At 42.6% G+C, this 24,775-nt stretch overlaps 1 protein-coding gene across 16 annotated transcripts in view; it reads right to left on the bottom strand.

Moving 5' to 3' along the window:
• The window catches only part of CTNNB1 (catenin beta 1), a 405,454-nt gene that overhangs the window by 44,361 nt on the left and 336,318 nt on the right, over positions 1-24,775 (bottom strand). For 6 of the 16 annotated variants that reach the window (XM_084987098.1, XM_084987099.1, XM_084987096.1 and 3 more), the window contains 4 exons: positions 6,123-6,194; positions 5,205-5,377; positions 4,266-4,469; positions 3,498-3,577 (listed from right to left, as the gene is read on the bottom strand). The gene's annotated coding sequence lies outside the window, so the exon portion shown is untranslated. Of the gene's footprint in view, positions 1-3,497; positions 3,578-4,265; positions 4,470-5,204; positions 5,378-6,122; positions 6,195-24,775 lie in introns of those variants that run through there. The other 10 variants (XM_084987104.1, XM_084987107.1, XM_084987105.1 and 7 more) reach the window with 6 other exon arrangements.

The following is a 24,775-nucleotide window of genomic DNA, read 5'->3' as shown; positions in this document are numbered from 1 at the left end:
CGGGATGGGCTGGGGGAGGGCGACCCCGAAATTCTCTACTATCGGGATCCCAAAGCCCCCCGGCTCTCACTCGTCCAGTGCCAAGAGAGCGGACGCTGGACTGGCCGCTTGCTGCCCGTGGGAGGCGGCACCCGGACCCCGGCCCTACGAGGCCGAGCGGCACAGGTCCCAGGAGGGCGGAAGTTCGGGACCGGGCCAACCGCAGTGCTGAGGTCGGGGCCCGCCCGCTCCCGGCGCTGCCGGGCGCTGCTGCTGCCCCTATGCAAGTCGAGGGACCCCGGCGCGATCGTGCTTTTGCCGTCTTTGCGGTCTGGGCCCCAAGCTCTCTGCAGGACTTGGCTCCTAGCCGAGCCGCACATTACCTCCACGGTCTGAATCGTAGATTCCGCATCCCTACCGGCTATTCAGCTTGAATCTGGAAGTGAAGTACCGGGCCGAGCCTCCTGTTAACCCAATCCCAAAGACTGAACTCGCGTTAGAACGGGCGCCTAGCCCGCAATTCAACAAGTCCTTAGTCCCTACTGTGAACAAATGACTGATAGAAATGGACTAGCTCTAGAGCCCTGTCAACTAGGTTAATTCTTACAGATTTCAATTTTATCTGGTTCCACTTTACTAAGTATCAATAAATTTGTTGGGGGAGGATTTTTCCTCGGAGGAAGTTCATGTATAGATATTACTTAGTTGAGAAATCCAAGTTGTTGTTTATGGAAGGAGCTATCAGGCAGCTTCTAATTTTTAAAAACGAATTTTCTATTCTTAAAAACATTTTCTAATTCGTCCTAATAGGCTGAAGCTGGGTCTTCGTTTCCCTTCGAAATGTCTCCATTGTAATCCAGCAAGATTGGCATTTGTCAAAGATGAAAAAATTATGATCCATTCACTTTGTCTAGTCTATTGTATGCTTATTTTTCCTTCAAAACAATGAAGAGCATACAAAAAGCAACAGTGAAAGTTATCTTCAGGCTTTTATCCCTGTAATTAATGCATGCAAACAATAGGTCTTTATGCATAGGTACAGACAGGAAACCTATTTACTCATTCACTCATGGAGTAGGCTATATAGTTTTTAGGCATAGCTAATGCTAAACAGGGCCAACATGTTCCTGAAGTAATTCAATTTTCCCCCATCTTAAAGATATTTTACTACACACCGAGGTAATGTTAAACTGTTATCTATCACCATAGCATGGGCCCCTGCAGTGGAAAAAGTCTGCACACTAAGATGATGTTCCGTGAGATCCATTGTCTAGAATGACTTTCTCATTTGTGTCTTTGCTAGTAATTCTGTAGAATTAACTGTAGCAGATGGTTAAACCGAATGGTCATAATTTGAACAGACTGAACAGAAAAAGATACTTCATCAAAGCAGTGTTTTGAATATGAACTCAAAAGTGTAAACGGCATTTTTCCGGTACTGATCCCCAATATTAATGTTCATATACAGAGTTAAAGAGTATATATTTGATTTGATTAAAGTCATATATTTAAAATCAGATGACTAATAAATATTAATTTTTATAGATGTTTCCTTTTTCTATGTTCAGTTTTGTTTTTGTTTTGCTGAATAAGACACACCGTTAAAACTGGTTAAGAAATATTTGTACTCTTAGAACATCTAAAGGATAAAAACTCTTCTATATTTACATTTCTCTATTGGATGCCAAAATAATTGAAGCATTTTTTCAATTTAGATATCTCAATCTAAATTTATAATTAATATTTAAAGTCTCTAGTCATACTTTAAGCAAACATGTTCATAAAGGAAATGAAAAATTTGCAATAGTGCAGCAAGCTATTTTTCCCTTCAAATTTGAAATATACTAAAGAATTACTGGGTGACTAGTTAAATTAAGACAAATTAGTTAAATTTAACAGATTGCTCAGAATTTTTATTTGCTTCTCCCCAAAACCAGAATTTGCTCCAATTGCCTCACCAAAAATATGAAATGAATAGCTTCGCTGCAATGAAGACAGATAGTAAACCAACAAGAAATACAAGCATTCCTGATGAGTTGGTAAAATAAGTGATTTTGTGAAAATGATTTTTAAGAATTGACTTTGGCCAATACATTTCATGAAAAAACACTTGGTTATCTTTTTTTACCTTCTAGATCCAGCCATTTGGGTTTGACATATATTAATCCATTTTGTGAAACTGCAGAAGACAAATGGTTCTAAATTTCAGGCTGTGTTCCTAGAAACCAAAAGTGTCTCCAGCTGGCTTAACAGTGAAAGCATTACTTGTCATGATAGCAGACCATTGGCACATCATGCAGTTGCTCCATGGAACCTGAAGGTACTGCATCCCTTCACTAAAACATATGCTTTTGAACCACTTTTTAGCCAAAGAAATAAATGCCCAGATTGTTTCTTCACTTCCCACAGAAATATGAATCAAGCCCACGTTGCAAAGATGGCCTGTTCACTTTTGGGACAGTTAATTCTATCAAATCCACTAATTAAACATTTATTGAGCACTAAGACAATGAGCTTCCTTTAAAGAGAGAAATAGATGACTGGTTCCTTTTGATTAGGACTCTTAAATGAACATATAATTGTAACTGGTAATAAGCCCTACTTGAAAATAAACAGAAACAGTAGAAAACAGTGAAATGAGGGTGTGGTCTCTTCTGGACAATCTGAATCTCCTTGGGAAGAATCCTCTCTCAGCAGAAAGGTAAGACTAAATAATATTCCATGCATTTATAAACAATGCATGCCGACTCTCAAAGAAGTCTTGTTAAAAAAAATTACTTCTTTTTGACAGCCTGCAAACACTGGACAATAATCAGGATCAGCTTTTCAGTTAGCAGTTCATCAAGTGGGCTATTTATGGATTGGGGCTTTGATTTGCAATCCATCATCTCAGGGTTCAGTGTTATCTTTTGATTTCTTTCCAGCTGAACAGGCTCAGTTGTAAATACCTCTTGTCAGACTACATGGTTGGCTATTCTTGCACACAGAAGTAATCTAGGAACCCACTGGGCAAATTCGGCGGAGAGCCACTATGGAAAGCTTGCATCTGGTGTGCACTGCTGAACAGGGAGGGGCGGTGAAGGTGGTGGGAGGTGATGGCCATGGTGGTGGCAGTGGCAGTAGCAGAGGTAGTTATGTTCATGGCCGCTTCAGTTATGCCAGGAACACTCTTCGTGCTTGGAGTTATGTGTTCTCCAGGCCTTCACTGGTTTGACACAACAGTCTTTGCCATACTAAGGAAATACATTTTAACGGCTACCATAGGAAGTGTAAGGGGAGGCAATGGAGACATCTCCATGATATTCAAAGAGCACAAAGGTATATGTTTCCCAATGTTTCTAAGAACTAAGACAAATACCGCTGCATTGCTAAGAAAGCGTGCTTTGGAGACATACCCCCCTACCACACACACACAAACACATACACACACCCCTCTATTAAAAATTTCAAAATGGTTGCAGATATTTCATTCACAAGAAGGCTAAAGGCGTTTCCCATCGAAAGAAGGATTAACTTACCGGAGGATTCTGGGACTGCAGATGTATACTGCGGCAAAATCCTAAATTCATCGAAAAAAATCATTTCTGGACTCCAGCTGCTAAAAATAATAGAATTATAGTCAATCATGGATAAGATTAAAACAAGCTATTTTCACATTCCAGAGTGTTCAGGAAAAAAAAAATGATTCTTTTCTTTTAACTCATTTCTTAAACAATGCAAATTTTAAAGTAGCTTTTTCTTTCCAGAGCACGCAGCGCCATGAAATCGATAATTTTTGATCTTTCGGTTAGTAGGCAACATGGTGAGCTATTGCAGGGACTGCAGGCAGCAGACATGTTCTTGTCAGCTAAAAATTTTCATATTGTTTTTGAATCCATTGAGATTTGTAGATGTGCTACCACCGGTGTTTTGTTTTAGCTTGCACTAGGCTATAGGGACGCAAACCCTCAGTTTATCGACATATCCAGGTCTATTGCTTTATATATATTAAAAACAGGGAGTCTTACTGGATCTTAAACAAAAAATTATGTAAAAGGAGTGGCTGGTGTGATTATAATCCCATCATGCAGGGTCCACGGTTCCCATTTAGTGAAATTTCGCAGAGGGCAACTTCTTAAGAACATCCCTGCTGTGCAGAGTGAAAAGCATGAACAAACCAAAGACAGAATTCATCTGTGTTTATATTTTACAAACAATGAAAAACCTACTCTTTGTATGCCTTTTTTCCCCCACCTTATTATTTCATGAAAACTGCAGCTTTTCCCCGCCCCCATCCAAACACTCACCACCCCAGCACTGCAGTATTCGGTCCCTCTGTTGCTTCTCCTTCGTCTTCTTTTTCGCTTTCACAAATTCTGCACGCGCCATCTTTGTGTGGGGTGATTCTTTGCTAATTTCAGTTACCCATTCTCTCACAAATCGGTTCAGAGATAGAAAATTATAGTGTGCTTTGGGGCTTAATTTGCCTAAATTTCTTCCAGCCTTCCCTTCTGACATAGAAGCATGGAAACAAGAGGGGGGGGGGGACAAAAAATAGAGATATTTCTATTCCTGCCATAACCTGTTGTATACAGTGGTGATAAAAAATATTAACATAAAAGCAACAGCTGCAGACTAAATAGAAGCTATGAGATAATTAATGTGCTACAACAAAGTAATTTGGTGCAGGTGCCTCTGCTGTGAACTGAGTAACCCATGCCGTATAAAGTCTAAACAAAATGATGATTCTCCCCCACATACTAAAAAAATACAGAGTAAAATGTCTTGTTCAGTAAATATTATGCATGCCTATTGTAAAAAAAAAAATCCTCCCCAGCCCCTTTTCCCGTCCCCCACCAACCCATCTCAAATGGTTTAGTCATCAGTGGAGAAGTGTGGAGTTGGATCGGGTGTGAATGTGTATGAATGTGCATGCACGCAGGTGGAGGGTACAGCATTCTTAAACATATGGAGGTTTTATGCTGTCTTAATTGGAAAATGTATAGATCAGCTATACATTCTTTATTTAAATTAGCAATAGTTGATAATACTTAAGAGCTCTATTGGTTTTAAAACAAAAATGAGTGTATTCGTGTGTACAGCCAGAAGAAAAATAAGTGAACTATAGTCCATCTGAATTGATCTTTTTAAAAAATCATCTATCTGACGAAAAAAGGAAATATATTTGTAGTGTGGCACTCTTCATTGATGCGAAAGACACACTTTTTTTTTTTTTTAACTCTCACTTGCTGTCAAGTTGAGTGTTTACGGAGACTAGTTACTGGTTATATCACAAGTGTGTTCCAGAAATACACTGCATTCGGGAGGGCAGCGTGGACAGGTCCTGGAGAAGGTCACAGTGCCAGAAGCAAATGTCCATTTTCTGTTTTGCACCACTCAGCAAAAAATTACTTTGAGCCTGGAAAAGTGGAGGAACATATAGATTGATTTTTTTTTAACCACTTAACCAAAAAAAAAAAAAAAAAATTCTCTTAGTCATTTCTGAGTTTTCTCTCAATAATGCTACTGAAGGAAATGACATTTTTGTTTCCATTGCAGCCTTAGTTTGTTGTTTAAAAGCAAAAAACTATATAAATTTTATCATTGATCAAAATTTTCAAGGTTATTGAAATTTATTTTATTGGATGATCTTAAAATTTAGTTAGAAATCTTACAACAAATTAGGTTAGTTTCTTAAACAATGCACAGATTTTCTATAGCATTTTGATTTAACCTTGCAGAAATTTTATTTCTAGGAGAGAATATAAAATGATTCAAACAGAACACTGTTCCAGCTACATCCAGAAGGGACACTGCATTTGCATGGGTTTTTGTTTAAATATATTTTATTTCACATATTCTTTCAGGTGGACAGCAATGCTCTGTGTCACCACCATTCTCTAGAAAAAGATACCGTGTATGTGTCACACAATTTCTCATGCATTGACAGAAATGCATTTTACTCCATGTTTCTTTTGTTTATGCTAAAGCCTTTTCTTCATAGTCCATTTTCAAATCTGCCCATATTTTGAATTTACAATTATAGAATTTGAATGGGGGGGAAGAAATAGAAACAAAGACTGTATTGTTTTTCTTATAAAAAGAGGAGAAAGAAGTAGCCAATTTTTTGCTAAAAATAAGAAAAGTTGATAAGTATGAAATACCTCCATCTCCTTTGAGATTTTCCAGTAATTCTGATGTTAGCCGACTGTGTCATTCCACACAAATGAAACTCTCTGAAATCATATAGTTTTATAAGCATTAAATCAATTAGAGAAAAAAAATTCTGTTGCTTCAAGGGATTGTCCATTCAAAATATTTTTCTTTCCACTATAAATTGTATCAGACTTTGAACTGTAAGAAATCAAGATTGTTGAATGTCTAATATGTATTCCTCTTTGCTGTGAATGCTCTCTTTTCCTAGCATCACCATCCCAATTCTTTCAACCCTTCCTCACATGACGTTGACAGTACAAGAGATGTTTTGCAAGTTCTAAATAGTAAACAGTGGTTGTTGTAAACCAATTTGTGGGTGGTTTGTTTCAAAGGAAAAGCTAAGTAACAGAAAGAAAATGATTTAATTTTGGCTTGTTTTTAATAATCACATCATAGTGCAGATTTATCCTGAGCTTGTTGTCTTCTGAAACAAAAATGTCTAAAGATTTTAAATTATGCAGTCTGGTTAGTAAAATAATTTGAGGATGTGTTCTCTAGATGTCCATTTATTTAAATTATGCTGTCAATACATATATTAAGTGTAGTGAAGCTTGGCTTCTTTTTTTTAAGATTAAAAAGTCAACATCGGAGTTGCAGGATTTTATTTCCTCATCCCAATACATCCTCATGGGCACCTTTTGGGTTATATTCACTCTACTTAGGTTATATTCACTCTTCTAAAACTCTGAAATATTTCACAAAATCTGCTTTAAAGCATTTTTTCCCACCTATTCTGAATGAGTGCAACTTTTTATTTTAAAACTAAAGTCAAAGCATTTTTTTTTCACCTGTTCTGAATGGGTGCAATTTGTTTATTTTAAAACTAAACTGACTTTTATTTACTATTGTTGCTGTTTGTTGCAGAATCCTTTGGGGAATTATACACTCTGATCTTTTCTATTAACTGAGTTTAAATAAACACCTTTGGTAAAAACTACCATTTGTGTGTCTAGCAAGTGTACCTAGAATATATACTGGTTTGTGGGGTTTCTTGCATCACCATTTTCTCTTGATATGTAACTCTTCAGTGTACATATATGTATCCCCAGGTCTTTCCTTTCTTTAGCTATGTTTCGAGGAGGAGGCGTAAATGACATTTTCAACAAAGAGGATGAGGATGCTTTTCAGTGACAAAAGCTTCTGCGATACCTCGCGTGATAATAGCTGAACTTTTAGTATCTGCTGATTAAGAATCTGCATGATGACAAAAAGCTACTATAAAGTCGGTAATGTTTTTAAACAAATTTATATTTTATTAGTCTCTGTGGACTCTACATGAATGTGAATACTAATCACAAACATATGTGGAAGGCTTGTTTTTTAGTGCACAGATGATTCTTAGCGCCTGTCTGGGCTATGCTGGCCCTTGCCTAACTTGGTGACAAGAAAGCCACTGCAGGAATGAAAACAGGAGATGCAAGTCCCACTCTGTGTGCACTAGCTCAGTGACCTGGACAGACTCTTGAACCTCTCTGAGTCGTGGTGGTGGGACTCACAGTCATGCAAATGATGACTTCCATTTGCTAGGCTTCTGCCAGGTATGAACCCAGAGCACTTCACGTTTCCCACTAAGCCCTCTTTCACCATCACAACCAGGGAGGTAGCGGAACATTATTTTCCCTATTTCACATTTGGGGAAATTGAGACTTCGGGAAATTAAGATGTTTGCTCCGGTTAAAAGCTAAATAGAACTGAAATTTGAATTCTGGACCTGTTTTGTCCAGTGCAGTAGCCATTGGATGCAAGTGGCTATGTAAATTAAAATTTTAAAAAATTAAATGTCAATTCCTCAGTCCCATCAGCACATCTGAAGCACTCAATAGCTGTGCATGGCTACCATATTGCACAGAGCAGATAAAGAGCCATTGTCACAGTTCCACTGGGCAGTGCTGAACAAGATGGACTAATTACAAAGGCTATACTTTTGCCCCTGGATTTAATTCTTCCTTACCCATGCTTTGCTTTACTAGTCCATCCTTTACCAAACATTTACTGAATACCTACTATGTGCCAGGCACCATGTTGGACAATGGAGATTTATCTCACTGCGTCGTTGTCAAGGACAAATGTAATAGACATGAAAGCTTTGTAAGCTTAAAGTTTGGGGTAAAAGTAGATACTTTTATGTTGTAGCTGCTATAATAGTATAGGACTCCACTTCATTGAAGGAAGGGTCTATGTTACTCTTCTTGGAATCCCTTCCTCCTTCCCCCTGATCCCAGCCCTTAGCAGGGGGCATCAGAAGTGAATGCAGAGCCTTCCGTTATAGTGCACACGTGACAGTTTTTGTCCGTCCACTTTTTGAACCCTTTCCCTAAATTAGAAGAGTTCAGCAGGTAGTATATTGCAGGCAACATGAGCCATGGCAGCTGGATTGTGGGCCTGATGCCTCAGCTCAGCCAATCAGATTCTCTGCTTGGGACTTTGAAACTAGAGTAGATGACATCAAGAAGCAGATTTAATTATTTCAGTGACTGCAGCAGTAATGTCAATTTCTATGCAACTGTCACTTTACTGGGTATGCAATGGTTAATCTTAAAAGCAACTTTATTTTGTCCACCCCAAGCCAACACTCCCTTAAGCCTCCTTCATAGGGGTGGTCCCATCTTTACCACTGGATGCCGATGCCACGTGAAATGAATGCCCATGACCTTTCTGGTCTTTGTTTGCTAACAAAGTCTTCTAATCATTAAGTTGCAAAACATGGTTTCAATTTTACAGTTCTATCTTCAGTCAAAGGTAAAATCTCTCCTCCCTGTCCCAGCTAGGGATGCAAAGAGGGTGGGTTGACTCCTTGCTCTCACCATCACATCCTTCCCATTGCCCAGCTGCTATTTTTGATCCTTTCAGGGTTGGGGCCACGAGGAAAGTTAAGAGGAATGTGGTATTTCTTAACAGACTGGTTACTGTTGTCAGCTGGCTCTCTGGGTCCAGCCAATGTTTAAAGTGGCTTCGTTGTGGACATTTCTGTGGGTTCTTTGGCAGCTCCCCTGCCAGAACACTCTGCCACTCCCTTGGGCACAGAGGGACTCCACAACAGTCCCTCTGAGGTCCTCTTCAAGGACTTGCCTCCAATCTTAATCTCTCATCCCTTTCATGTTCTCACTGCACCTGGTTCTGAGTCATCTGCTTTGACATTTCTGCCTGGTGACCTGCCCCACATCTTACTCTGACATCTAAAAATTGTCATATCTTTGTGGATCACTTGAACCTCTGGGCTGACTTCTTGCTCCCCTAGGGACGACAGAGGGAACCAGGTCTGGTGGGGGTGATGGCAACAGTGTCACCATCAGATGGTTCTGTGTGTATTGTTTCCTTGCCTCCTTGGGCTTCTGCTTTTATTTTGAGCCTGTTGCTTCTACCTTCCTGGTGGTCTTGTGAACTCTTCAATAGCCTTTCAGTACATTCTTTCTCTGCCTTAGCCAGCCAGTCATTTCCTATTCCTTGCAGCTCAACACCTGCTCTGATGTTTCCATTGTACTATATTTTTGACTGTCATCTATCCACCTCCCTAGTTTGTATTTAGTCATTATATCACTACTATCTTTTCACATTGCAAAGTAACACAGGCACTATGTAAAACATTCAAACAAATCAGAAATATATTATGTAGAATGAAAAAGTGCTAGTAATTCCATGCCCTTTAGATGTCCATGTTTATCAGCATTTCTAAATTTAATTTCTGAATTAAATAATGGATTCACATGTTTTACATGTACTTCACGCTATTCACCAGTTACCATCACTACAACCCTCACCTTAAGTGTTATTAATTTCTTCTGTATCCTGCCAGTTTCTCTATGCATATATAAACAAATATGAGCTTCTGTTGTTTTCCTTCTATCCACCCCTCCCCCCCCTTTTTTTTGCTTTTTAGGGCCATACCTGTGGCATATGGAAGTTCCCAGGCTGGGGGTTGAATCGGAGCAGCAGCTGCTGGCCTACACCACAGCCACAGCAACACCAGATCCGAGCTGAGTCTGCAACCTATACCACACTCATGGCAACACCAAATCCTTAACCCACTGAGCAAGGCCAGGGATTGAACCCCCATCCTTATGGATACTAGTCGGGTTCATTACCCACTGAGTCAAAACAGGAACTCCTATCCTCCTTTTTATACAAAAGATAATATAATCTTCTTGCACTTTACCTTTGTCACTTAACATATCTTGGAAATACAGGGGTAGGGGATTAAGAGGTACAAAGTTTTAGGTATAAAGTAAGCTACAAGAATATATTGTACAATACAAGGAATATAGCCAATATTTTACAATAACTATAAATGGAGAATATCCTTTAAAAATTGTGAATCACAAAAAAAAAAAAAAAGACATGGAGAGCAGACTTGTGGTTGCTGGGGGGAGCGGGGGGGAGTGGGATGGACTGGGAGTTTGGGGTTAGTATATACAAACTATTACATTTGGAATGGATAAGCAGTGAGGTGAGGTCCTACTGTGTAGCACAGGGAACTGTGTTCAATCTCTTGGGATAGAACATAATGGGGGATGATATGAGAGAAATACGTGTGTGTATATACATATATGTGTGACAGAGAGAGAGAGACTGGGTCACTGTGCTGTATAGCAGAAATTGGCACAACATTGTAAATGACTATAATAAAAAATGCAGAAAAACGTGAATCACTGTATTCTATACCTGTAAATTATATAATATTGTATAGCAACAATACTTTTTCTTAAAAAGCTGCATTTTCATTTGCCTCCCTCCAAACGAAGGACATTAGATTGTTTCTGAGTTCATCCTTACAAATAGAGCTGCATAAATAATCTTATACATGTGTCACTATGTCCATCTTAACTGTAGGAAGATGCTGCTGTGCCTCACCCAGACCCTCTAGAAAGAGTTCTCTAAACTACAGCTGCAACCCTGCCCTGGGGCTTTTTTTCTGTCTTCTGGAAGCAGGTTTGACCTGTGTGTGAGCCTGGGAAATGGACAGGGCAGAAATGCCTGAGAGGGAATTCTTCACAAACAACCATCCACGGATGAGGGTCAGGTGGATAAATACCCCAGCTCTCTCAGTCTTAGAGGGGATAAGTCTGGAGTGTGTTCTGCACTGGCTCCCACAGTTCTCCAGCTGAGCTTCAGGCTTGGGCTTCAGAATACACCCTTTGTAGTATCTTTCCCTTTTCTCCTTACTTCCCTACGGGTGCTTCCTCTCATCACCTCCTAAATAAACTACCTACACTAAAATATTTGTCTCAGGGTCTGCTTCTAGGAGAACCCAATCTAACAGTCTGTCATCAAAAATTTGGAATTATCTAAATGATATCTCAGTGTAATTTGAATTTGCATTTCTCTTGTGAATGAAGTTGAACATATAGCCACATATTTGAGCTATTTTTATTTCTATTTCTGTGAACTGATGGCCATATCTTTTGCCTATTAGTCTCTTAAATTTCTATAAAATCACTCTATCATAGGAAGAGTAGCTCTTCACCTATGCTATGATTATTTTTCCAGTTTGTTGCCTTTTTATTTTTTCTGTTTTCTTCTCTCTCTCTCTCTTTTTTTTTTTTTTTTTGCCATTCAGAAGTTTTAATTTTTATGTAAACAAATTAATCAATCTTCTCTTTTGTCTCTTCTGTATTTTCAGTCATGGTAAGAAATGTTCTCCTCCATTCCAAGTTAGAGAAAAAGAATTCCATGTTTTCTAATAATACATTTTTTTAAAAAAATTCTTTACAGTTTGAATCTTTAACTCATTGGAATTTAACCTAGTGAGTCAACTTTTACCTTCATTATGCTTTTCCTGCACTGTGATCTCTCCTAGAATCACCCACCCCTCTGAAACTGCCCTTGGAGTGAGGTGTCATATTTCACTGCCTCAAACTATTTCCTCTTGTAGATGATTCTGGGTCTCCTGGTTTTCCTCTTAACTTGGCCTTTACTACCCTTATTAGCAGAAGAGTTTCCTGCTACAGTACTTCTCTATTGCAGTAGCCCCCCGTCTCCACTGTATCTTTTTCCTTACTGAGCCCATATTTTATCTCAGCTGATAGTGTCTATTTTCTTCCTTTCCCACAACTCTTTTTTTTTTCTTTTGTTCTGTTCCAATGGCAGAGCAACTTATGTGCCATTTTCATATGATACTGGACTCGATTTCTCCTCAAAGATTGTAGCGTGTTTTTCATTGTAGCCTCAAAAAGTAATGAAAAAGACTGAGCATGACACAAGCAATTTTATAAATCTGTGGGGTCCTTCTGCCACACAGCACGTTGCAGTGTATGTTTTAAATTTACTTTTGTTTTGAGAGTTGTTCACTCTTAGGGAGAAAAATATCAAAAATAGATAGAAGATAGATAGATAGATAGATAGATAGATAGATAGATAGATAGATAGATAGAGACAGATAGATGTGATCTATATTCATCTATAGAATGCTAAACAAGTCCCGCAAATCACATATGCACATAAACTTGATTAACTTCTATTGTTTTGGTGAAAGTAGATAACTGGAAGGATTAAACCTTTTTTGATTGGTTGCTGCCTTTTTGTTTGGCTATCCCTTAGGCATGTTTCTAAAAATATTGCTCTTGTACTTCTGGTGCTTTTTTTTTATGGCATTCTAGGTCACTTCTGCCCCCTCAGTGTGGGTGAATCATACTCAATGACCTTTGGCCTTCTCTTACTTAAGCAAAACCCATGGAGGGCTAGCATCTTCTTAGAATGAAAGAAGCTCATGTTCTATTGACCTGGTTAACATTGAGTCGGGCAGTGAGAGGAAAGGAAACCAGTGATCCTTCCTTCCTCCCACAGGCCTTTTAGCTCCCTTTGCCCACATGTGATATAAAGAAAATGCTCACCTCTACCTATTCACTCAACTGCCTCTGGGGGTACCAGACTCTGCTGGCCTCTCCTAATGAGAGAATTTTCCTGCCTGCTGCGACTACAATAATGCAGGCTCCACTGTCCTGGACATTCTCCACGGCCTTTCTGCCTTCTTCTTGCACGACACCAGGGGAGGGGAATTGGGTGGCGAAATGCCCACCTCCCTACCAGTCCTTCATTCTTCCCTCGGGTTTGCAGTGTCGCCTCTGTGGAAACTTCATCACACACATCTCCTCCAGGCACCCCCACCCTCCTCATCAGAATACTCCTCCCCTGAGTGTCACTAGCTGTGGGATTGTAAGACTCCATTATAATAAAGGTGACAATGACAGATCTCAAGGAAGTCAAGCTCCAAAGTGAGGGAGGGAGACACATCAGAGAGATCGGGCTCCCGGAGCCTGATAATGAGATGGAGAGGACTCTTTCTGCATATGGGTGAAAAAGACAGGGAAGTCTCTGAAGACAAAGCACATAATAATGTGATCACAGAGCCCTCTTAATGGGACCAACGTGATGTTCAGAACACATATTCTTTTCACCGCTTCATTCCTATGTTCCAGTGGAAAGGTCTTCAAATGAGTGTTTACTTAATGTACCTCACTTGGTCACACTATACTGTAGCCTTGGTCACACTACACTCTAGCCAAGATTTTTATTACAGCAAAGGTACATGCAGGTATTATGTGACTTCATAATCTTTGGTCTCATAGATAATTTTTTTCTAAACTCCTTCCATCGCTTAGAAGAATTTTTAAAAATATGTTTGATTAGACATAAATCCCTTCTTCATGTTGTTAATTTATTTCTTAAAGGTTTTTTAATATGCTTAGCTGAGTGTTCCCTTGCTCATTTCTCCAAAAAGGCAAGGTGGCTTTTAAAAAAAGAAAGAAAGAAAAAAAAGAAGTATATAAATTGGTCCAACCAGCATGGCCAGCTTTCTGTGTACAGAATGCCCTGTTTTGCCCAAGCTGGAATTTGGAGCTGCAGAACCTCTTTAGGAAGTGACTTGAGGTCCCCTCGGTGTTCAGGAAGGAAACAGGCCACACCTCTGCCTCATGTGCTGGAGGAGACTGCTGCTCTCAGGTCTCAGGACAGCCATGGATGTCACCCGGGCCCGATTTATCTGCATGGCTCAACTGAGTTGCTAGAGCCATTCCGTTTCTCTTTCTGTTGACTTGCCAGTCACTGAGCCGGCAATCAGAAAGGCTCTCCAAAGTCATGACTCTCCCAGGCATGTGTAGATAATGCGGGACTTTCCAGAGCTTTCTTTCTCATAGGGCTTTCTGGATGGTTCTTGAAATTAGGAACAAGAGGGATGGTCCACCAGCCCTAAAACTTTTTTGCTTAGGACTAGGGGTTCGGAGGGTAGGAATGAAGAATGCTAATGGATATGGGCTTTCTTTTTAGAGTGACACCAACTTTCTAAACTTGACTGTGGTGCTTGTTGCCAAGTTTTATGAATATACTAAAAAATGACTGAAATGTACACTTTAAATAGGGAAATTGTAGGGTATGTGAATTACACATCCACACAGCTATTATGAAAATGTATTCATAGATTTGACTGTTAAAAAGTAATCTTATTCTTCTAGGATTCCATCCTTAGTGAATCTAATAATATGCATCTTTCAAGAGCAACATGTGTTCACTTGTGACTAAGTGCAGGTGTCAAAGGAGGTGAGCAGAGTTTGTGCAAAGTTTGTTCCTGTGACTGACTCAGAACCTCACACAGTTCTTACAAGCCATTGTGATGCAATTCATTCACTTCAAAATAGGGAATATAAGTTTTGTACTACATGCTCAGGTGGTCTAAGATTAATTTTTAAAATATTAGGGTAAATAAAAGCTCAGAAATACACATCATCTTCTAATCACCACTCGCCCAGCACCTGGTACTTCCTGATTCACTGGCTGAAAGGATCACACAGGAATGTTCCCAGTGGAACTTTGGGGTCAGATACTCAGGATTTTTTCAGGCCAGCCACAGGTAGGGTCCATATGCTGGGATGTCATTGAATCCAGGGCTGTGCTCTGCCCACATCTTAGATTGCCTGTACCATTGTGGGACGCCTCCCTTCACTTTGGTGTTAACCTCCAAAAGCTGGCACTTGAGTTTCTTTCTCTGAAGTCAGCCCACAGTCTACTGGGACCCATGTTGTCCATACCACAGAGAGCCAGCAGTGCCCGGGAACTGGACATGCCACACCCACATGGGGAGTGGCCCTTAATCAGTGACTGGGGGGCCCACACAGGGAGCACTGAAATGCCAGCTTCCTTGTCTCAGGTGCAACCAACTCTGAGGCATCACTCACACTCTAGAGCTCCTTGTAGGATCAGGCAAGGCCCCTCCCTCTGAGGACCTCTGCGGGCGCTCACATCTTTGCTTAGTTTCCTCCCCTTCCCTGTCCTACTTCCCAGCTTGCCTGAGAGCACTTCCTTTAGAAATCCCCTGCGCACTAATCCTCATGGCAGAGGCTGCTTTTGGGGGCTGGAACTAAGTCCATAGTCCACATACCAGGCTAATCAGTGTGCTGGCGGACTGCATGCCTGAGCACGCTGTGGGTACAACTGGTCTGGGAGCCTTAACTGTGTGAATTCAGACAGGCCTTTCCCTCTTGAACACTGGAGTGTGTGGGCAGGCAAGGGATCAGGTGGGACTTGGCAGAACCAAGAGGTAGAAAGACACAGGGGTCCTGGTGACAATGACTGAGCCCTTGGCAGGGCCAGCTTTATGGGCATGCAATCCATGTGGTCATAGAGCTCTGCAGTTAGAAGGGCCCTATACTTGGCTCAATGCTCTTCTATTGTCATCTTGAAACTTTTAATACCATTTTTAAAAAAAGGGCCCTGCATTTTCATTTTGTTTGGGGCCTTGCAAATTATATACCTGGTCCCAATCCCTGTATATCTAACCCTATCTGAAGCCACATACTCCTGGATGTTTTCAATTTCACAATCCAGCAAATGTCCTTGGGCCTCTGTCATTTGCAGTATACAGAGCTATGAGTACGCTTTGGTTTCCAGTAGCAAACATCAGAAACTCATTCTAGCCAGTTTCAGTAGAAAAGGAATTTGCTCAAGCATATCAGATCAACTCACAGAATCTGAGCAGTCCAGAGGAACAAACCTGAAGGCCCAGCAGCAAAGAATAGCAACTGGTTTCTCTCACCAATAGAATACATCCCTGCTACAAATACCACGGTCACGCACCCAAGTAAGGGGCTCGGAAGCTATTTGGAACCTTCATCACTGGGAGCTGGTCAGTCTGCCACTGGGCTCAGCAGAATGGGTTCCACGTGCCATCATGGCATTAGCTTCCCAATCAAAGTCTCATGTGGGTGTCAGGCTGGTGAGCACCATCTCCTGCCTGTACCTTATCAACAAGAGCTGCTGGGCAAGAGGGAGTCTAGCTTCTACCTTGAGGAGGCATAGGATCCTAAAACAGGGAACTTCCCCAAACACTGGGAGGGAGTTTAATGATGCTGGGAGGCATCCAGATGTATCCAATACCCACCAATGATATACATCTGAATTCAGCTGCTGACTGTGTACACCGGAAGTACTTCATAAACATGGAATGAATCACACACACACTTTCCACTCTCTCAGTGATTTTGGGATCCCCCAGTATGGCCTCTTCAACCAACCCTTAGGACAGCCTACACCTTGTTGCCCTTTTTTGGGGGGGAGCGCTGCCCCAGGTCCACTTTTTGACTCCACGTCCCAGGTACTCTAGTTTCCACCCACCTGGAATCCTAACCAGCACAACAGGGGTACATTTCTGCAGAGCAAAACAGAACGCAGCCCTTTGGTTAGAAGATGTTTGTTTACCTGGAGGCAGGTGGAGAGAGGCTTGCTACATGTTACTGGCTGTCACAAAGGGAGTCCCACACACTTACTGTAGCTGGCAGGTCATAAACCTATTTCAATGCAAGAGAAAAGATCTCTTTGTTGCTCCTAATTTTTATGCCGCTTCCAGCCCATTCAGAAGGAGTATTTTTCAGAATCAGGTGTTAACAAAATAATGAACCAAATAAAATGTACAGTTAGCAATTATCAGTTTCCTTTGATGAATCCGCCCTAGAGTTTGTTATTGTCGATGTGATGTAAAAATTAAACAGAACAAAAGAGTGCCTTTGGGAGGGGCATGAAATCAGCATTTAAAAACAACTGTTTCATCCATTTTGTATCTTTGTATTGAATACATTTATTTCAAAGGAGAGGCTGGAGCAGGGACACCACGCTCCTCAAGGCGGGGCTTCTGGCTCTTTGGCAAGAGGTTTTAGGTGGCCTATGGGGAGGCTGTCTTGGTGGCAGAGGGATGAGGTTGGGCAGACATCAGCAGGGCCAGAGTCAAGTCTAACTGGTGGGTGCTTGGGGACATGCAGGATTTAGCATCTAGAATCAGGAAAGAGCAAAGAGCTGATCCTTGGCTCTCTCAGCCCTGGGTCAGCTCCCGGGCTCAGTTTTTCTGAAGCTTCACTGCTGGTTGGGGAGGGGCTGGCATGAACTGGAGCTCCTCTAAGATGCTACTCTGCCCCCAACCTCGCCCCACTGGAAGGATTGCCTTCATTCTCCCAGGAGGTCTGGCATTGCAAGAGCCTTCAGAGTGTCCTTCCAGAGGCTATGGCTCTCTGCCTTCCTGGGAGTCAGCAAGGAGGGTATGGTAGGTGCTCGGGAGATGTTTGCTGAGTAAGTGCTCGTTCACTTCAAACCCTTCTGGGCTGTTTCCACTAGAGCGCGCTTCCCCTTTCCACGCTGCCCATCAGTCACCGTGGCTTGGAATTGTGACAGAAAGCATTAAAACATGAAATGAAGTCATAAATCTTGAGAGAGAGGTGTTCTCCTAAATGCCAGGAATACACATCCACCCCGAGGGCACTGCCCTGCAGGCAGGGTCAGCTTCTGCTCATCCCCAATCCTCAAGGCTGGCTCCTCAGGGCCGCCCGCGGACGGGAGAACACAGGCCAATTCCCTGTTTCCACCGTGAAGGAAGCAGCTGCATCCTTAGAGGTAGTTCCTGAATACCCTGTGCTATACAGTTTCACTGACCTTAAATCCAAAGCAAAATAGATGCAGAAGAGCCACAAGGATGAAAAAGGCTGCTTAAGAGATTCGCTTTTTAAGGCATCAGCCGTAGCTGTGAAATTTCATCTCTGCCTGCACGTGCCAGTCCTCACATCTAATACAGCGCTTCCTACACAGCCCCTCTGGAGATCCTCCCTGTGCAGGATCTTTGGGGCTGTGGTCTTGCCTCCTATTGTCTGCAAGAGGTGACAAGGAAGGTGACACAGGACTCATACATCTCAGTTACCATTTCTGAGATTCAGAGCACATGCCCCCTGCCCCCGTCCCTAATGGAACCCTAGGGACAATCAAACTCACTTTGGGGCATGTGGGAAGTCATTTTCTGAACGGAGATTCCCTGCCTGCAGCCTCTGAGATTATAGTGACCAAGGGGAGCTTCTTCTTTTTCTCCCCGAACTTGGCCAAGACAAATTCTTCCAGGATCTGTAGGCCAAGCTGCAACTCACTACGTAGATACTTCTGAATCTCTTCCGTTAAACAGGATGCACAAATCCTCAAAGGGGGCAAAAGCAAGTTTTCAGAAGAGATGCCAAATCAGCTGCTGGCTTCCATGGGTTGGAAATATACACACGAGAATAAACAACGTGCTGTGGAGTGCCCTCTCCATTCTGAACTTGGAAGCGCTTTGGCTTCCAAAACCTAAGAAACATTATGACCTAGTGGTATAGGGAATACCCATGATTATCAATCCCTGCTCTGCCACTCCCTGTAGGTGTGATCTTGGGCAAGCTACCTGACCTCTGGGACACAAGTCAGCCATCTGTAAAATGGGGGTTAAAATTGTACTGCCTCACAGGGGTGCTCTGAAGATTAAATGAGACAGGTCAGGAGAAGGGCTTAGCCTGGTACCTGGAACATAAGTCAGAACTTACTGAACATTAATCATGAATATCAATCACTACCCTTTTACTCAAATGTGGGCAGGGAGAGACATAAGCTTCCTAGGAGCCTGGAATCCTTAGAGATGTTATCCTGAGGGGTGCAGGAGCATGAACGGGGGGAGGGGGCGGGGGGAGTCGGGGAAAATGCCTTTGAAGTGGCAGCGAGGTGCCTTCAACTCTGACCCACCTCCCTGGCATGGGTGGCTGCCTCTGCCTGGATGAACTTTACAATGGGTAGAGCCACAGGCCCAGAAGGTTTTGCTCTCCCTGTGACTGATCTAATTATCACTCTCCCTGGGGTGTGACGGTCCAGAGATGAGCTCAAGAAAAAGAGGGATCATATTCCTATAGGAGTTTCTGCCCAATACAAAAGGATTTGGAGTTTTCAAAGATTTTCAGCAGCAGGGGAAAATCACAAGGGAAGACACTGTACACCCATAGGTGTCTGTAGAGGGCCACAGAGTAAGGCAGGAGGCAGGTGAGGGAGACCAGCGATGGACTCCCCATCAATCAGGTAAGAGGTGACCCACCTAGATCAGCCAGGGCAATGGGAATGGAGAGAGGGCTGAGGGGAGAAATGGTATGTGCAAGGTCAAAAGGTAAGATCAGCTGTGAATGGTTGGGTGCAGGAGTGGGTAGTGGGGAGAATGGCTCTCACACTTCTGGCTGGAACGTCACACTACCCAAGATAGGATGAAGAGTAGGCCTGGGGGAAAGTGAGTTTTGGGACATGCTGAGTTTGGGGGACTTGTGGGAAGCCTTGGGGGTTGATCCTCCCTGACAATGGAGGCCCAGAGTGTGGTAAGCTCTGCACTGTGGTGGTTAGTTCCAGCTGTGGATGAGAGAGCGTGTCCATCTAACACAGCACTGGCTTTGACATCAAGGCAACCCTGAGGTCCTCAGGCGGGGGAGCCAGGCTGCACCTCCAGAGATGGCAGCTTCTGGAGAACTTGCAGGAGAAGCAATGGGGAGATTGTGTGCATGGCTGGAGGCCGGGAGATGAGCACTCTCAGAGGAGTATCTGCCCTTCCCTCTGGTCCCTGCTGTTGCACACAATGTCCCATTCCCTCCCCATCTTCTGCGTAGAGCCATCACCCAGAGGAAGGGAAGCCCGCTCCTGAGACAGTTCTCTGCCTGCCCTGAATCCCTGGGGATGCCTGTCAGGCAGCACTGGGCCTCTGGGGAACTTTGCTTTCTCTCCTCTGAGGCCCTGCAGAGCCATGGCTCTTAGTGGGAGACAGGAGGGCAGCATTCCCCCAAGGCCTGGAACTTCTTGGGGGCAGTATGTTGGCTCCAGAAGCCTCTGCTCTGGCAGAGAAGGAGGTGAGAGTGGCAGCCTTGCCTGGTGGTGGTTCACAGGTGAGTACTGGGAGAAGTGATCCACAGCTGCCCAGGAAAGAGAAACATACCAGACTGTGCCCTATACAATCAAGTAAAGCAAAGATGGACAAAGTGATTCATTCTCCCTGAAAACCTCTTGAGGCACAAAACTGATCACGGGGTCCTCTGTTGTCAGGGACGTCATTTTTTCCACTCATCATACATCCTATGGACACGCCCCATCAAAACAGCATTTCTTAACTGTATTACTCTATTTCTATCATGAGATCTCTCTGGGGTCTGATGTTAGGAAAGGTCTTTAATTCATTTCCAAGATTTCATCTTTGTGAAACTAGAGCTTTTTCAGTGTCCTGGAATCAGTCACCAATCTCTTTGAGAAGAGTGTTACAGTTAATGGTGCATCTGACTTTAGCCCAGGGTGGTGGGGCTGAAAATTTGTCTTCCAGTGTGGAATTCAGGGCAGATGCATCCATGTTGCCAACTCCCTTCCTCTTGGCTTTGACTTGAGCTTCCAGTTTGGTATTGTGATTAATTTTGCCTTAAAGCAGAATTTTTCAACCTTGACACTGCTGACATTTTGGTCCTGATCTCTGTTCTCTGGGGCTATCCTGTGCATCGTAGGGTATTTAGCAGCAGCTCTGGCATTGAAATGTTTGCAGTGGTCCTCCTCTCCTAAGTTGTGACAACCCAAAACGTCTCCCAACATCGTCAAATACCCTTTGAAGGGCCAAATCTCCCTCACTTGACAACTACTGGTCGGCAGGAAAGCCTCTGGTTAGCGGTATCTGGCTCTTTCTACACAGTATGTGGAATCCAGGTCTGCTCTGAAATTTGTCCTATGAGAAAAGTAAGGCAGATACAGACACTCAGCTCCAAGCACCAGTCCTAATAATGGGAGAGCCTCCTTGTCATATTCATTGGGTGACCCAGATTTCAAAGCCTGGTACCCACTTCACCAAGGACACAGGATAAGTCACAGATGCAGCATTAGAAAACTCTGAATACAAAATACCAAGTTTATCTTATTTCCAAGTTTCTTTCAGGCTTACTGAAGTCTCAGATTGATGCTGGCCTCTTTGCTGCCTGGGTAACATGTCTTTGCAAATTTCCTTTTTTTCCCTCCCACTTTACCTCCTCTATTAGCTTTTCTGTTATGCTTCATGGTTTCATTCTTTTAGTGATAAGCCTAAAAATTACAAAACACAGCCTTAACTTATCACAGTCTACCTTGAATTAGAACTTTTTACCATATCCTGAATAAGAAAGACCCTCACAATGACTTAAATCCATTTATCCCTTTTCTGAGTTTTGCACTTGTTTTCACATATGTACTTGTACACATGTGTGGGGCAAATCTATAGTGTGGTTTTTTTTTTTGTTTTTTTTCTGTTTGTTTTTTGGCTGCACCCATGGCATGTGGAAGTTCCTGGGCTAGGGACTGAACCTGTGCCACCGCTGTGGCTGAAACATCAGATCTTTAGCCCGTTGCACCACTGGGGAATTTCTGGGGTAAACCTATTCTTGCCTTGAGCTGCTACCCTTCTCACTCAAGTCAGCTATTCCTACTAACCTCCTTCCACTGGTTGGAATTGGGTACCTGCCAGGGAGGAAGGAACTAGTCCTAGAAGGAATTAAAGGGTTACTCCCACCTCCCAAACTGGAACCTCATGTAACCTCTAGCAGTTTCTGTGGGACTCCCCATCTCTGCTGGCTGGCCTTGCCCTCTGGCAGTTGGTTTCTTCTGGTTCCTATTTGCCTTGCTCTGCTCACCAGTGTTCTCTTGACTCCATCTGCTTGTGCTTGTGGCCTCTATGAAGCTGCCTAATAGAACTTTCTGTGATGACAGAAATGTTCTACTATCGGTGCTGTTCCAACAGTAATCACTCAGCACATGAAAAGAGAACTTGAAATATGGCTAGTACAGCTAAAAAACTGACTTTAAAATTTTAATTCATATAATTTTTTTTTTCGTATTAAGGCTGCACCTGCAGCATATGGAAGTTCCCAGGCTAGGGGTTGATTGGAGCTTCAGCTGCTGCCGGCCTACACCACAACCACAGCAATACGGGATATGAGCCACATCTGTGACCTACATCAAAGCTTTCGGCTTAACCCACTGAGCAAGGCCAGGGATTGAACCTGCATCCTCATGGATGCTAGTCAGACTCTTAACCTGCTAAGCTACAAAGGGAACTCCTAATTCAAGCAGTTTTAAATGGCCACACATAGCTAGTAGCTAACACACTGGCAGTTGCAGGCCTAGATTCTGTCCTGAGTCACTAGAAAATCCTTAGGCTTTCATACTCATGAATCACCTACACTCTCAGAATCAAGAGGAACTTCATCATCCATCCATCCATCCATCCATTTCAGAGATTGCCACTTGTAACATACTCTCAGTTGCATGTAGAGAACACGGAAGTGAATCAGACACGAACCTAAGAAACCCACAGTCTGGAAGGAAGAGAGAGAGAAACAAACATGGCCCCATTACCTCCAACACAATATTCTTCCTGTTATGATTGGTAGACCTCAGAACAATGATAGGGACACAGAAATGGGCGTGGTCAGTTTCACTTGGGTTAGAATGGGTGGGTGGTCGGTCAGAGAGGACAGAGCTTTTGAGATCATTCCTGCAAAAAGCAAGAGGGCTATTTAGCAACGTTCTATTCTGTGCAGCTCTAAAGTTCCTGAAGTAGTTAATCTGAAGACCAAACTAGAGGTCTCTGGGGGTAAGGGATAGATTGAAGGGCAATTGATTGTTTTCAATGTCCTGCTTAGATAGTTGAATATTACTCAAATTTAACTTTTCCAAATGTTTAAAAATATGAATAAGTGGATACAATTCCAGTAGAAAAGAAAATTAGTTTTTTCTAGAAGCCCTGGTTACTGTCAAAAGAAAGGAAAAGGATGGCTAAAGACAGGTTCTTTTTTTTTTTTTTTTTTTTTTTTTTTTTTTTTTTTTAACAAATGGGCCTTTCCGACTTTTAGGGAAGAGGAAAATAAAATATTGAAATTTCAGTCACCCTTTTTTGTCTCATAAACACTTGATTCTGTTAAAAGGAATTTTTAAAAAATCTCCATGATTCAAATTATCTTTTAAAAGTAAGTCAAGCTACAAAAAGTCTAAGATATCAGAAGAATGAAAGCTGTGCTTACTGAAGATGCGCCATAGTACCATGTGGGCCCTCTGCAGCATTTTGTCTGTTCCAGCATGCCCCATCCTTGCTCTTGGAACTGCACATCCTCAACTCCAAGGAAATGACCTGGGTGCATGTGGGGGGGTGTGTGTGTGTGTGACAGTTACAAGATTCTAACCGTTTGCTGGGGGAATCATGTGACCCGAGCAAAACCAATCAGGATCTCAATCTGAGGCTTTTCAGTTGGAATTGGAGAAGAGGCCCTTTCCAGGGGTTATGGACCAGAAAGGAGTTGAAGTTCAGGAAGAAAGTGGCCTTATTCCCAGCCACCCAGAGAAAGACTATCTGCCAAGCAAGAACAAGCCAAGCAGATACAAGCAAAGTAGAGAGAGACAGAGAGTTCTGGTTTTGTTTTTCATCCCTAAAAGGATACGTAAAAATAAGTTCTGAATGTCTCAAAAGGATTAAGGAAAATAGGTCAGTTAGGAGAATCCAAATGTAAATTGTTCACTGGGAACACTCGGTGCGGTAGAGCTTGAACCAGGAGACATTTTTCTCCTATTCATTGTTGAGCTCTGTGATACCTGCTTTTTGTGATCTTTAATTTATCTTGGCAGATTCCATAACTTCCAGGCTACTTGCAATGATTACATTCAGCCAGGTCCTGATAAAAACACCACTCTTCTATCCGATGCCATGATCTCTCCTCTGCTAATGCTGCCTAGACTTGCGGCTCAGAGGACTTGTACGGAGAGGAAACATGGCCTCCCTTTCCCTTATTCCCCCTCCCTCGTCTTTCTAGCTGGTCTACACTGGGGCAGTGGGGGAGAGATGGGAACAACTTACATGACTCTCAGGTGGTGAGGTGGCCTTGACTTCTCTCTGGTTCAGTATGGTCTGTCTGAAGCTTCAAGTCTTTTCTGATGTGGCCATCTCTGTGTGGTTTTCTTGGGGGCTGTGCTGTTTCATCCCATTTTTCTCCATTGCTGAAGACTTCAGGGGTGGCCATGCCTCTGGTCAGCCCCCCTGGCAGTTCAGGTCCCCATGCCCTTTTTGAAGGTCACCTCCTCTCTTGGCTTGGGAACACATGGGTAGCTTCACAGTTCCTGTCTCCCCCTCTTACTGCCATGTTCCTTCTGCTTCTCTTTTTCTTCCTGGACACTCATCGCATGAGCCTCTTCTAAGCCTCCTATCTCCAGGTAAGATGAGGATGTTCACACCTTCCAGAGACATTCACGAGTCTCCTCCCACACCCTCCAAACAGGTTCACAGCCCCTGTCCCTCAGATTTGCCATCCAG

The sequence above is a fragment of the Sus scrofa genome, chromosome 13 (genome assembly GCF_054392235.1).
Source record: "Sus scrofa isolate SSC_HxYL_T2T_F1_AM1 chromosome 13, Sscrofa_HxYL_maternal_Yorkshire_Landrace_v2.0, whole genome shotgun sequence".
NCBI lineage: Eukaryota > Metazoa > Chordata > Mammalia > Artiodactyla > Suidae > Sus > Sus scrofa.
The sequence above is the reverse complement of the archived record's forward strand: the minus strand, read 5'-3'. Positions and strand labels throughout refer to the sequence as shown.